The sequence below is a fragment of the Carassius carassius genome, chromosome 43, assembly GCF_963082965.1.
Source record: "Carassius carassius chromosome 43, fCarCar2.1, whole genome shotgun sequence".
In the NCBI taxonomy this organism is placed as follows: domain Eukaryota; kingdom Metazoa; phylum Chordata; class Actinopteri; order Cypriniformes; family Cyprinidae; genus Carassius; species Carassius carassius.
In genome coordinates, this window is record NC_081797.1 from 26,437,811 (window position 1) to 26,451,725 (window position 13,915).

A 13,915-nucleotide genomic window follows, 5' to 3' on the forward strand; every position below is an offset into this window, starting at 1 on the left:
TCCACTTTGGCCGGAGTTTTTAGAAATAATCATTTTCAGGGATAAAAACTGCGTTTTCGTGTAAATGACAGGCCAAAACGCAGGGAAATATCTGCGTTTTCCCATCGTGTAAACGGGCCTTAAACATTGTTTAATCACACTGTAAAGTTAGCAGGTGGGAATTTTCTTGACTCAAAGTTGTCCTGAGGGCAGAAACGTTTGTGATTGGTTCAATCTGACAACCAATCGCAAGAGGGGAGAGAATTGCAGAGGCGGGGCCACCATTTTAAAAATTCCCGCAAATATTCCCACCGGTGCGCAGGCAGGCAATTAGGAACTGATTATCATTTTGCGGTGCGCAGGCAAGAGGAACTGCAAGAGGAACTTCAACTGGAACTGGTTATCATTTCAAAGTAAGTTTGAAAAACAAAAATGTAATTTCCTTGAAAATAGAGCATTGTATGTAACAGTTAGCACTATGTGTGATTTTCTTTCTGCCCTCGAAATCATAGTATAATGGTGCAGCTTGTTGCTTAAGGGTAGGCTAGCCTACTGTTTCAGAAGCAAGCTAGTGTTGTAGTTTGCATTAAAATGTTGCAGTAACTTTTGCCAGCGGTTCTTATCACAAAAATGTAGAAGAACAAGATCATTCAGAAAAACGTCAACTTTTTAGTGTGTGCACATAACTTCATATTCAAAAAATCAATGACTATTTAGGGCGTTGAAGTCTAATTTATAAATTTGGCTTTTCTTCATGACTGTTTAGTCTCATCTGGTCCCAGGGCAGACAGATATTTCTAGATTTTGGCTTTTCCTCATGACTGTTTAGTATCATCTGGTCCCAGGGCAGACAGATATTTCTAGATTTTGGCTTTTCTTCATGACTGTTAGTATCATCTGGTCCCAAGGCAGAGACTATTGACCATTCCTATGGAATGCCAAAGCTGACTTTATTTTAAATAAATAAATAAATGCAAAGATATATGAAGAAATGTAAAAGAGCAAAAATACATAAATATACAAAGAAATGTAAAAAAGTACAAATAAATTAGTATTTATACTTTTATTTCCTTAAAGGCAGGGTAGGTAAAAAATCTATAAACAACTTTCTTCCAAATTTGTTTAAACTTTCTATATATATCAATGCATAATTAAAATGTAAGTACTCTGATAAAAAAAAAAGTATAAAAATCGAGTGACTCTAGACCGTTTAATCTGTATTAAACACCGCTCATTATTTCCATTCGGTACGAAACATAGGATTGGCTTAGGCGACTGTCACTCTCTCGCAACCATGGCAACCACCCTTTTGCCACACATGACCTGCCCACTTGCGCGTGCACGTTTGATTTGAGGAATTCAACAGGCACGGATCCTAGGAATACCAAAACAATGGCAGAGAAACAGCAAGCAAAATTCACAGTACCGGCCTATGCAGTTAGTGACGGCAAACCAGGCAAAAAAAGGAAGACAGTAACAGTACAAGAAAAGGCAATGAACAAAAAGTCTTTGGATAAACAAAGAAATAAAACGTGAGTTAATATCGGCGTGGCTTTCCAGCGATGGCGAGAACTGAGGGAACTCAAGGGGTTAAAAAGTGACTCCTTGATGGCTTTATTTCTGCTGGACAGGTAAATCTTTCTTTTTGTACTTTGATCATACATATTTTTTTGTTTATTTTTTCATGAAGCATGTGTCATTCGCACACGTAGCTGCGTAATATAGCTAACATAACATTACTTAGCAAGCCGTAGTATAGACGATAAATAATCAGAAGGGAGGGGGTGGAGTGAATGGCAAATAATGAGCTGTCTTTAAAACAGTCGTGAGAGGTCTACAGACACTCGATTTTTATACTTTCTTTTTCAGAGTACTTACATTTTAATTATGTATTGATATATAAATAAAGTTTAAACAAATTTGGAAAAAAAGTTTTTTAAGCATTTTTACCTACCCTGCCTTTAAAATATAATATTCCTTATTCCTATATAAAATTGTATTTTTTTTCCACACATTTATTTATTTCAACTTATTTATTTCCACAAGATTTATTTATACAAGGTGTCACTGTGGCCTCAAAGCTTCAGCACTGCCACTCTGAGCTTGATTGCTGATGTCTGAGGTAAAACACGCCCCCCTCATTAGCATTAGCAGGCAGAGAAATGTGGAAATAAATAAATGTATAAATAAATAAATGTGAAAATAAATAAATGTAGACATAAAAACATACATAAATGTATGTGGAAATGAATAAATGTATAAATAAATAAAAGTGTGAAAAATACAATAATACATAAATAAGGTAATAAAACTATAAATATTTATTTGTACTTTTTTACATTTCTTTGCATATTTATTTATGTATGTATTTTTGCTTTTACATTTCTTTGCATATTTATTTATGTATTTTTTTTTTAATAATAAAGTCAGCTTTGGCATTCCACAGGTTTCCCACAATTTTGTCCCAGGGCAGGTGAATCCATCCTGGTCTCAGGGCAGACGTTGTTTTGTAGGATTTTCCTCATGACTGTTTAGTCTCATCTGGTCCCAGAGCAAAAACCATTATTTTCCACAATTTTGTCCCAGGGCAGGTGAATCCCTCCTGGGGGGTATTCCAGAAAGCAGGTTATGTGACATACCTTGGTATGTTTAAGGGTCAGTTCGTAGATAACCTCAACGTTCGGTTCCAAAAACAGAGGTAACTTTCTGGGTATGTATGTAACCATAGCAACTGACTCTCTGAAGATAACCTGCTCGAGAGCAGTTATGTTTCAGTGTAACTTCGTTTCAGAAGGTTGGTGAGCATGGCGTGCCCTTTTGACGAGGATCCTGTGGATGTAGAAGCACAAATTAGTTTTTTTTCGTCGGGAGAGGGCTAAAAGACCGCGTATTGATGTGTTTGCATACCCTAATGAATATTTAAACGAGCGTTATCGTTTTTCAAAAGATTCATTAGTTTATTTAACACGTCTTTTAAAACCCTATATCGCAAATGTGACAAACCGCGGCTCTGCGCTTAGCACAGAAAACATTCTGTGCATAGCACTTAGGTTTTTTGCGTCTGGCCATTTTTTGTACAGTGTGGGCGATTCAGAGCATGTGGGAAAGGCAACTGTGTGTAGAGCCGTTCGTACAGTGTGTCTGGCACTTAAACAGTTGTTACCCACGTTTGTACAGTTCCCTGGCCATAAACCTCCGCTTGTTATTAAAGACGAATTCCACAGAGTGGCAGGTTTGTCCTTTGTAGTAAAATATATGACGCATATTTAATATTTAGTCATATTATTAATATCTATACATGTATTCATTATGCACACACTTCATACTTCCATAACTTTCTGTTTCAGGGTTTCCAAATGTAATTGGGTGCATTGATGGCACTCACATTCCTATTAAAGCTCCATCAGTAAATGAGGGAGACTATGTTAATAGGAAATCTATTCATAGTATCAATGTGCAGGTAACAACTTAATTTTTTCCCCTTCTTAAAATCATCAAAGTCATTACTTTTTCCACTAACTATAGGTAATATGTGAGGCAACCCAAATCATCACCAATGTTGAGGCAAAATGGCCAGGATCTGTGCATGATGCCAGAATTTTCCCTGAGTCATCATTATGCCAGACATTTCAGCAGGGTATGATTTGCTTTATACAATTTTAGTTTTTTCGTTTTTTCTATATTTGTGTTGTACACTTCAATCATTACAGGACAGTACAATGGTTACTTGCTGGGGGACAGAGGATACCCTTGTCTGCCCTATTTAATGACACCCTACCTTGAACCTGAGCCTGGACCACAGACACGGTTTAACCTGGCTCACAGCCGAACACGGGCCAAGGTGGAGATGACTGTAGGGATCCTCAAATCTCGGTTTCAGTGTCTGCGTGGGCTCCGGGTTAGTCCAGAGAGGGCATGCGACATTATTGTGGCTTGTGTTGTGCTTCACAATATTGCCACTGTAAGAGGAGAGAGCCACCCTCCTTGTATTGAGGAAGATGGCCCAGAGGAACACCGACAGATTTTAGAGGCCAACAGAGACGGAAGACTTTTGAGAGACAGGATTTGTCAAAATTACTTTTATTAGTTTTTTTTGCACTGGTCTGCCAGGCAGTTTATTTCTTCATTTCCTGAAAAACAATAAAAGTACAATTCATTAAAATGTTTTTTTTTTTTATATTGCTTTACACAGATAGATAGATAGATAGATAGATAGATAGAGACAGACACAGACACAGACAGACAGACCACTTTTAACATGCAACAGATTAATATTCAGACACGTTCGATTCTCAAGTAATTCTATTTCAAGTGCTGCTTTTTTAATGAGGAGCCTTTTCTGTTCCATTTGAAGCTGTATAAGGTCCATCTCCATGTCACTTTTTCTTATTTGTTTTTGAAGATGGACCTTATACAGCTCCTTTGCTGGCAACTAAGGTGGAAAAATGTAATAAATGAGATTGTTTGGTCAGACAATAAAATTCAAATATGGACACAAGTTCATATTTGCGTTCAGTATGGACGCAGTACAGCCGCCTGTTTTGTTGTTGGCGGCTGTACTGCGTTTGAGCTCCGTCACTATATTCTTTTCATTGACTATTTTTAACTCAAAAAACAATTTTATACATCATCGTTTCCGTTTATATAACGTGTGAATATATCCTCTATTGTATTCTACAACAAAAACAATCAGAGCGCCTCGCTATCACTAGTTTTATTTTGATCTCCCGGGTCCGCTATTAGCTTTTAGCCCGTTAGCATCAGCGGCGTGGTTGCAGCTAACTGCGCTAACATTGCTAATACTCTATTCACACACATTACCACTGCTGTACTCACTGTTACTTGCTTTAATGGCGGATGAATGTCTCCACTCTGTGCAGCTCGAGCTCGAGGCCGTGGGAAAGCAGATTCGCGACCTGGAGGTAAGGCAGGCCCAGCTGAGAGAGCGGAGAACCGCGCTGGAATCATCCCGGGCTGACGCTCACAAGTCCGGGGTAAGTATACAGCGATCTGTTAACAGTCCCACCACGTCTACTCCGTGTGTTTCTCTGCACAGGCCCGGTGCACCCAGGACGCGATCTTCCCAGATGTCCTTCACTGCGACGCCGGGACACCACGGACCCTGGGTGCATCCACAGCGGAGGACGCGAGCCGGGTCCCGGGCGACGACTTCTCCCCCTCCTGCCTTCGACATCTCCATCCGGAACCGCTTCGCTCCCCTCCGCGAGACAGGACGCGACGCTGTGATCATCGGAGACTCCATCGTCCGACACGTAAGTGCTACGTTAGCCGAAGGTAAAGTGCACACTCATTGTTTGCCTGGTGCTCGTGTTCTCGATGTTTCTGCGCAGATACCCGCGATCCTGAAGGTCGACGAGAGCCCCAGAGCGGTCGTGCTTCACGCCGGGGTTAACGACACCACGCTGCGGCAGACGGAGACGCTGAAGAGGGACTTCAGCAGCCTGATCGAGAAGGTTCGCAGCACGACGCCCGCGGCGACGATCGTCGTGTCAGGACCACTGCCCACGTATCGACGAGGACACGAAAGGTTCAGTAGACTTTTTGCTTTAAATGAATGGTTGTTGTCATGGTGTAAAGAACAGAAACTGCTATTTGTTAATAACTGGAATCTTTTCTGGGAGCGTCCTAGGCTGTTTCGCGCTGATGGATTACACCCCAGCAGAATCGGAGCGGAGCTGCTCTCTGACAACATCTCCAGGACACTTCGCTCCATGTGACTAGTAAGACAATTCTCTAATAACTATTATGATGAGTTTTGTTCCACCCGCTTAAATGATAAAAGTACTTGTGCTGTAAAAACTATTAAGACTGTGTCTGTTCCCCGAATAGTGAGGTCAAAATATAATGTAGGATCTAGAAAAAATCTTATCGTAATTAAACCAGAAAAATGTAAAGTAAATGAACAAAAACAATTTTTAAAGTTTGGGCTCATAAATATTAGATCACTCACACCCAAAGCAGTTATTGTAAATGAAATGATCACAGAAAATAGTTTTGATGTACTCTGCTTGACTGAAACCTGGCTAAAACCAAATGATTATTTTGGTCTAAATGAGTCTACTCCACCAAACTACTGTTATAAGCATGAGCCCCGTCAGACTGGTCGGGGAGGAGGTGTTGCAACAATATATAGTGATATTCTCAATGTTACCCAGAAAACAGGATACAGGTTTAACTCTTTTGAAATACTTTTGCTAAATGTTACACTGTCAGACATGCAAAAGAAATCTAATGTATCTCTTGCTCTGGCTACTGTGTATAGACCACCAGGGCCGTATACAGAATTCCTAAAAGAATTTGCAGATTTCCTCTCAGACCTTCTAGTTACAGTTGATAAGGCGCTAATCATGGGAGATTTTAATATTCACGTTGAAAATGCAAATGATACATTAGGACTTGCGTTTACTGACCTAATAAACTCCTTTGGAGTCAAGCAAAATGTCACCGGGCCCACTCATCGTTTTAATCATACACTAGATCTAATTATATCGCATGGAATCGATCTTACTGCTATAGATATTGTACCCCAATGTGATGATATTACAGACCATTTCCTTGTATCGTGCATGCTGCGTATAACTGATATTAACTATATGTCTCAGCGTTACCGTCTGGGCAGAACTATTGTTCCAGCCACCAAAGACAGATTCGCAAATAACCTGCCTGATCTATCTCAACTGCTATTTGTACCCAAAAATACACATGAATTAGACGAAATTACTGACAACATGGGCACTATTTTCTCTAATACATTAGAAGCTGTTGCCCCCATCAAATTGAAAAAGGTTAGAGAAAAACGTACTGTGCCATGGTATAACAGTAATACTCACTCTCTCAAGAAAGTAACTCGTAGTCTTGAACGCAAATGGAGAAAAACTAACTTGGAAGTTTTTAAAATTGCATGGAAAAACAGTATGTCCAGCTATAGACAGGCTCTAAAAACTGCTAGGGCAGAGCATATCCACAAACTCATTGAAAATAACCAAAACAATCCAAGGTTTTTATTTAGCACAGTGGCTAAATTAACAAATTACCAGACGCCACCTGATTCAAATATTCCACCAACGTTAAATAGTAATGACTTTATGAATTTCTTCACTGATAAAATAGATAACATTAGAAATACAATAGCGAATGTAGATTCTACAGCGTCTAACACTTCAGTTTCATCCATCGCACCCAAAGATAAACTGCAGTGCTTTACAAATATAGGTCAGGAAGAGCTAAATAAACTTATCACTGTATCTAAACCAACAACATGTTTATTAGATCCTGTACCCACTAAATTACTAAAAGAGCTGTTACCTGTAGCCGAAGAACCGCTTCTCAATATCATTAACTCGTCGTTATCTTTAGGTCACGTCCCAAAACCATTCAAGCTGGCGGTTATCAAGCCTCTTATTAAGAAACCAAAACTAGATCCTAGTGTACTGGCAAATTATAGGCCTATTTCAAATCTTCCATTTATGTCTAAAATTTTAGAAAAAGTTGTGTCTGCTCAATTGAGCACCTTCCTGCATAAAAATGATCTGTATGAAGAATTTCAGTCAGGTTTTAGGCCCCACCATAGCACAGAAACTGCACTTGTTAAAATTACAAATGACCTGCTTCTTGCGTCAGATCAAGGCTGCATCTCATTTCTAGTCTTACTTGATCTTAGTGCTGCGTTCGACACCATAGATCATGACATACTCATAGATCGATTACAAAACTATACAGGTATTCAAGGGCAGGCTCTAAGATGGTTTAGATCCTACCTGTCCGATCGCTACCATTTTGTTTACTTAAATGGGGTGTCATCTCATTTATCATCAGTAAAATATGGAGTGCCACAAGGATCCGTCCTAGGTCCCCTTCTATTTTCAATATACATGTTGCCCCTTGGTAATATTATTAGAAAATACGGAATAAGCTTCCACTGTTATGCTGATGATACTCAGCTATATATTTCAACGAGACCAGATGAAACTTCCCAATTATCTAAGCTAACAGAGTGTGTTAAAAATGTAAAAGATTGGATGACAAATAATTTTCTCCAATTAAATTCAGATAAGACAGAGATATTAATTATTGGACCAAAAAACACCACACAGAATCTTGTAGATTACAATCTGCAACTAGACGGATGTACTGTTACTTCCTCTACAGTCAGAAATCTGGGTGTTATATTAGACAGCAATTTGTCTTTTGAAAATCATATTTCCAATGTTACAAAAACTGCATTCTTCCATCTTAGAAACATTGCCAAGCTACGAAACATGTTATCTGTTTCTGATGCAGAAAAGCTAGTTCATGCATTCATGACCTCTAGACTGGACTATTGTAATGCACTTCTAGGTGGTTGTCCTGCTTCGTCAATAAACAAGCTACAGGTAGTCCAAAATGCAGCAGCTAGAGTCCTTACCAGGTCAAGAAAATATGATCATATTACCCCAATTTTACAGTCTCTGCACTGGCTACCTATTAAGTTCCGTATCTGTTACAAATTATCATTACTTACCTATAAGGCCCTAAATGGTTTAGCTCCTGCGTACCTAACTAGCCTTCTACCACGCTACAACCCATCACGCACCCTAAGGTCACAAAACGCTGGACTTTTGGTAGTTCCTAGGATAGCAAAGTCCACTAAAGGAGGTAGAGCTTTTTCACATTTGGCTCCCAAACTCTGGAATAGCCTTCCTGATAATGTTCGGGGTTCAGACACACTCTCTCTGTTTAAATCTAGATTAAAAACGCATCTCTTTCGCCAAGCATTCGAATAATGTATCTCTTAAATTGTGAGTGTAGTTGCATCTGCATTTTTATTCTTTAGCTTGGGTTAAACTAATTTTACTTTGTTGGATCAGCAGCTATGCTAATGATGTCTCTATCTTGTTTCTATGTTTTGCCACGGGATTTACATCCCGTGGTAACTAGGATTTACACAAGCTCCAGTCTGGATCCAGAACACCTGAGAAGAGATGATGCTGACCCTCAGAGGACCCCAGATGATCCTAACCTTGAATCAACAAACAGAACTAACAATTATTGCTACATGTGTGACTGCATCATATAATTACTATTAATTAATAATATTGATAGTTCATCATCTAGCTGACTACGTCTTGTATTATTATTATTATTTTTAATTTTCTGTAAAGTTGCTTTGTAACGATTTGTATTGTAAAAAGCGCTATACAAATACACTTGAATTGAATTGAATTGAATTGAATTGAACAAGTTCTTACCCTGCTAAGATTGTGTGCTGAGGCTGAAGGACCCTCATCAGTGGGCAAATCCCTAGGCATGTACTATGAAAGGACAATGACTCTAATGCAAGAAGGGGCCATACATCATAATGGTATGCATCATACCTCAGTGGATCTACCAGCATTGTCCACTTCTGTCACAGCAGATGTGGTCTCTTCATCGTCATCATCATCTTCATCCTACAAGACAAATATTCAAGTATACATAATTTGGCAAAAAAATTAAATAATAAAAAACCTAAAAGTACCTGACAACAAATCACTTACAACTGTGACAGACTGTGTTCTTTCTGGAGAGTCCAATAATACAATCCGTCCATCAGTATCTATAAGAACACACAACCCGTTAAATTCTCAATATTATCAAAGAAAATAATACATCATATGCAGTTAAATAAAATAAGCCTACATAAAAAATTTATCTTGTTCAAAAAGCCTTTAAGTGACAGAGATCGTAATTTATCAGGACAAAAAATGAAACCAAATCATAGAGGTAAACTTACATGTCACCCTTTTTTCACCATCACTTGTGGTGCATAGTATGTGTGATGAACTGCCCCCTGGAATGCCAGCAACCACTGGTCGCCCTTTATTAAGGGACAGAGCCAGCTCCTCAGATGGGGTGAGGGGAGGTGGTGGTGCACCCCCCACCCACCCCCCGCCAGTTAGACGGGCTTCAGTCTTCTTTCTGTTAGCTGCATGACAGAATGAATATATTAAATTCTGTTATAACAATAGTTCAGTAATTGTGTAATCCAATATTACCTCTTTGCAGAATGTTTTTGTGTTTCATTTTGACTTGGCTTAAAGTTCTTGTGGCTCCAGAAGGATTACACCTTATTAAATAAGAAATAAACATTATTATTTCAAGCTAAAGAAATAAATGGCAGGAAAAGTAAATGCTTTCATAGTGACTTAACATATTCAAAAGGATGTATAAGTCATACTTCATTATTTTGCATTTCAATAAAACGGGAGCCAATACCAAATTTGTAATTTAATACACTCACGCATTTACTCTGTCCGTTATTTTTTGCTAAGCCAGCTCTCTTGCTTTAGCCGATGCAGCTGTATTGCTTCTTTTTAATATTATTGGCTTAAACTCCTCATAAGCATGCATTAAAACTTCCAACTCCGCCTCTGTGAAATACGCCGCTCTCTTTTTTTCGGTTTTGTCTGTTCTCAGGGCAACATAGTTGGACAAAAGGGAGTCAGCTGTCTTCTCTGGTCTCAGGGCAGAAGTCATATTTTTTATGTATTATTTAGTATATTAGTAGTTTGTATAATATGCAGCGCTGCCTGGAAGACTTTATTGAGGGCTCAAATTTCCATCAAGCGAAAAAGTCAGGGGAGAGATAAATGCAGCCAAGACTTGTAAAATAGAAAAGCGAAGATGAAAAGACATGTTCATTTTATTCTTCTTCTTCTTATTATTATTATTAAACTATGTTAGTTAAATATTCAGAATATTTATCAGGACCGATCAATTTGATGCTTAGCCTGTGTTTCTCCAAAAATCTATATGTTCAAGTATAGTGTCTTTTCTAATTTCAGAATATGGCGACACATTGGGTGAATGGTATTAAAAAACGGTTGAAGAAGCCACATGACTCCAGGGTCCACCAAGATGTTGTTATTATTAGGGGGGATGCCAAGGAGTTCATGGAGGGTTACATCAAAGAAGTGCAGGAGAAGGAGCATTGCTACTTCAGACCCCAGTCTGCCGCCGGCAGGACTATTATTACTATGGCTGTGACCGTGGGAATCACGCTGCAGGCTAAAGTAATGGAGAAGCCACACAAACTCGGGCTAATTCTTGCAAGGCATACATCTCTTTCAAAGTCATCACGGATGCCGGAATATCAGGTGCCATAATCCAAAAGATGCTACAGCACACTGGCCATGACGAGGCTAATTCTAAAGAGAAAAACTGCGTCCACCCAGACCTGCATTCCCTCATTGAAATATGGCTTCAACAGGGTTGTTCTACTTCTGAGATCTTAATAAAAAGCTAAGATTGGGCTCAACAAAATGGGCATGTGGACAAAAAAGACAGCCGGTTTTACTTGATCCCTAATGACATTTGGCTTTCAAAGAAAAACCTCAGAGGTGTGGGTGACAGTGATTCTGTCAGTGTGGACCATTTGGTTTCCATGGAACTCAGAGACAACATCTGTTTTTATCAGCCACTTCACAATGAACAACCATTCATTTTAGTTGTACAAACACCATTTCAAAAACAACTTTTGGAAGAGAACCCTCATCCAATGGTTTTCATGGATGCTTCATACAAAGGCATAACAGCCTAAGGATATGCATTTTATGTACTGTTATTGATAAACAAAACTGGAAGAGGCGTGCCATTTGCCTATTTTATCCTGAGCAAGGAAACTACTGCAACAGTAAGCCTCTGCCTGCAGAAGCTTCAATTGAGTAACCCAAGCTTCTATCCAAGGTCAGTCAAATGTTAGCATAATTTATGTTATACTGTATTTATTCTTTTCTTTGTAATTGGAACAACAGGAAATATGCATGTTTGACTTTGAATCTGAAAATACTATCTCACTAGGTTCTTAACTCTCTATTCTAAATTTTCTTGATACAATGTTTACACTGTATACAATACACTCTGTCTAATGTATGCTTTTGGGTGTGGTGCAACTTTTTCCTCTCTTTTCTTTTCTTTTCTTTTCTTTTCTTTTTCAATGTTACAGGTCAGTGATGATGGACCGTGACTTGAGAGTGCTTAATGCTATTAAAAGCGTTTTCCCAAATGCAAAGCTTCTCCTTTGTTGATTCCATGTGCTTCAGGTAAGTCGATGAATATACAATATTACTATTTGTGACATTTAAATCTACAATGTTTGCAGCTGACATTGACAAACTAACAGGAAAGGTCAACTGAGCAGGTACAAAGTACTATTCTAGAAATCTTTGGCAAAGTGTGCTGTTTTCAACAGTGTTCTTTAAAAATGTGGTGGGTGTGTAAACAAGTGTAATCTTAAACTGTACTCTATATTTAAGGTCAATCAACTAGTGGTCTGCAGTGTAATTGCAGGTGGTTGTGACATAAATACTTACAGTTTGCAGTATATGCTTATTTCAAATCCTGAATTCTACTTGCATGAAACATGAAGATTTGGGATATATACAGAGTTACATTGCAGTACAATAACATAAACTCCCTTTTGGCCAAGCAATGGAAACTAACTGCCACGTGACAGGGTGAAATAACATACCCTAATGTCCCATACCCGCAAAAGATGGCGGCTTGTTTGTAGACGTGTGTTTGTTGTAGTTCTTTTCTTATTTGTTTTATTTCTAAACAAACAGCCCAACAATTATTTCTTATTGTGTTATTTAAGATCAAGTTCAGTGCATTTTATTATTTTAATATTTTAAATATGAGACTATACAAACATCTTATTTATACTGCGCCCTGTTACTGGGAATTTTCGCGACTGGTGTGTTTGATAAGGAGGACTGCCTCAGATACAATGCCCAGAACAACCGTGAGGAAGCGGTTGTCCTGACGGATGCGACGGGTCTTTTCGGCGAAAACGAGAGGAGAATTTGGTAGCCAGTGACGCTCGGGCTGTGGACACAGAGGCCGGCTCGGTTTACTGGGACGGCTTCGGGTTTGCTTAAGGACCAGGCACATGACACTCATCTTATTTGGAGAGAACTTGTTTCTGAATTGCAGGCCTCCTCACGATTGACTTCGCAAGGTCTACGGTGCCTGTGATCACAAGGAAATGAGTCTTTCACCCTACGCATCGTCGGCTGTTCGGAAAGATTCTTCAGTCAACGTAGAAAGGAAAACATTGTTAGTTTTCCTCCTGCTTTTATTACCAGGAAACGTCCATCCAAATCCAGGTCCTGAGGTAATCCAACTTCAAACACCCGACGAATGTAAATCTGCAAAAGGATTGAGGTTCTTGCATCTGAATGTGCGGAGTTCGGTCACTAAAATGGACTTCTTACGAATATGGGCGGATGTGACTGATGCAGATGTACTGGTTTTTACAGAGACATGGTTAAAAGCATCAGTTATAAATGATATGATAAATATTGATGAATATAATATTTTTAGGTGTGATCGCACTAAAAGGGGGGAGGAGTCGCAATTTATATAAAAAGTCATTTAAATTGTTCCTGCATGCAGTCGATCAGCAAACCAAATGGTTTTGAACTAATTGCCCTAAGATTAACTGTATCGGTAGGATTTGATATTATAGTTGCTGGATGTTATCGTCCACCTTCATCTTCGAGTGAAATATGTACTTTACTTGCTGAGTTTTTCTCTGAATGGAACAAACATGAACTTATAATACTTGGCGATTTTAATTGGGACTGGCTTTCGCCATCGTCAGACCCATTTAAAGAGATTTGTGATTCTCTCTGCCTAGTTCAACTGATTACTTCAGTAACTCGAGTCAATCAAAAGGACCTGGGTAAATCAACTCTATTGGACTTAATTTTAACAAATGCATCCCACAAGTTTATTCCAGTTGGTGTTTTTTGTAATGACATAAGTGATCACTGCTGTTGCATGTGTGAGAAACTGCAAGACTTCAAAGATGCCTCCACGTTTTATTTACAAAAGAATATTTAAACATTTTAATGAACAGGCTTTTATGCATGATTTGTATAATATTGATTTAGGT

General features: G+C 38.8%; 2 long non-coding RNA genes across 2 annotated transcripts; one reads left to right on the forward strand and one right to left on the reverse strand.

The window, feature by feature from the left end:
* Window positions 1-353: 353 nt before the first annotated feature.
* LOC132125266 (uncharacterized) lies at window positions 354-12,060 on the forward strand. Its single transcript, XR_009426883.1, has 3 exons — window positions 354-392; window positions 10,803-11,703; window positions 11,963-12,060. It is a non-coding gene; the product is annotated as an uncharacterized LOC132125266 (long non-coding RNA).
* On the reverse strand, window positions 9,323-9,889 carry LOC132125434 (uncharacterized). Its single transcript, XR_009426914.1, has 3 exons — window positions 9,752-9,889; window positions 9,516-9,574; window positions 9,323-9,428 (listed from the first exon to the last, which is right to left on the reverse strand). It is a non-coding gene; the product is annotated as an uncharacterized LOC132125434 (long non-coding RNA).
* Window positions 12,061-13,915: the final 1,855 nt, after the last annotated feature.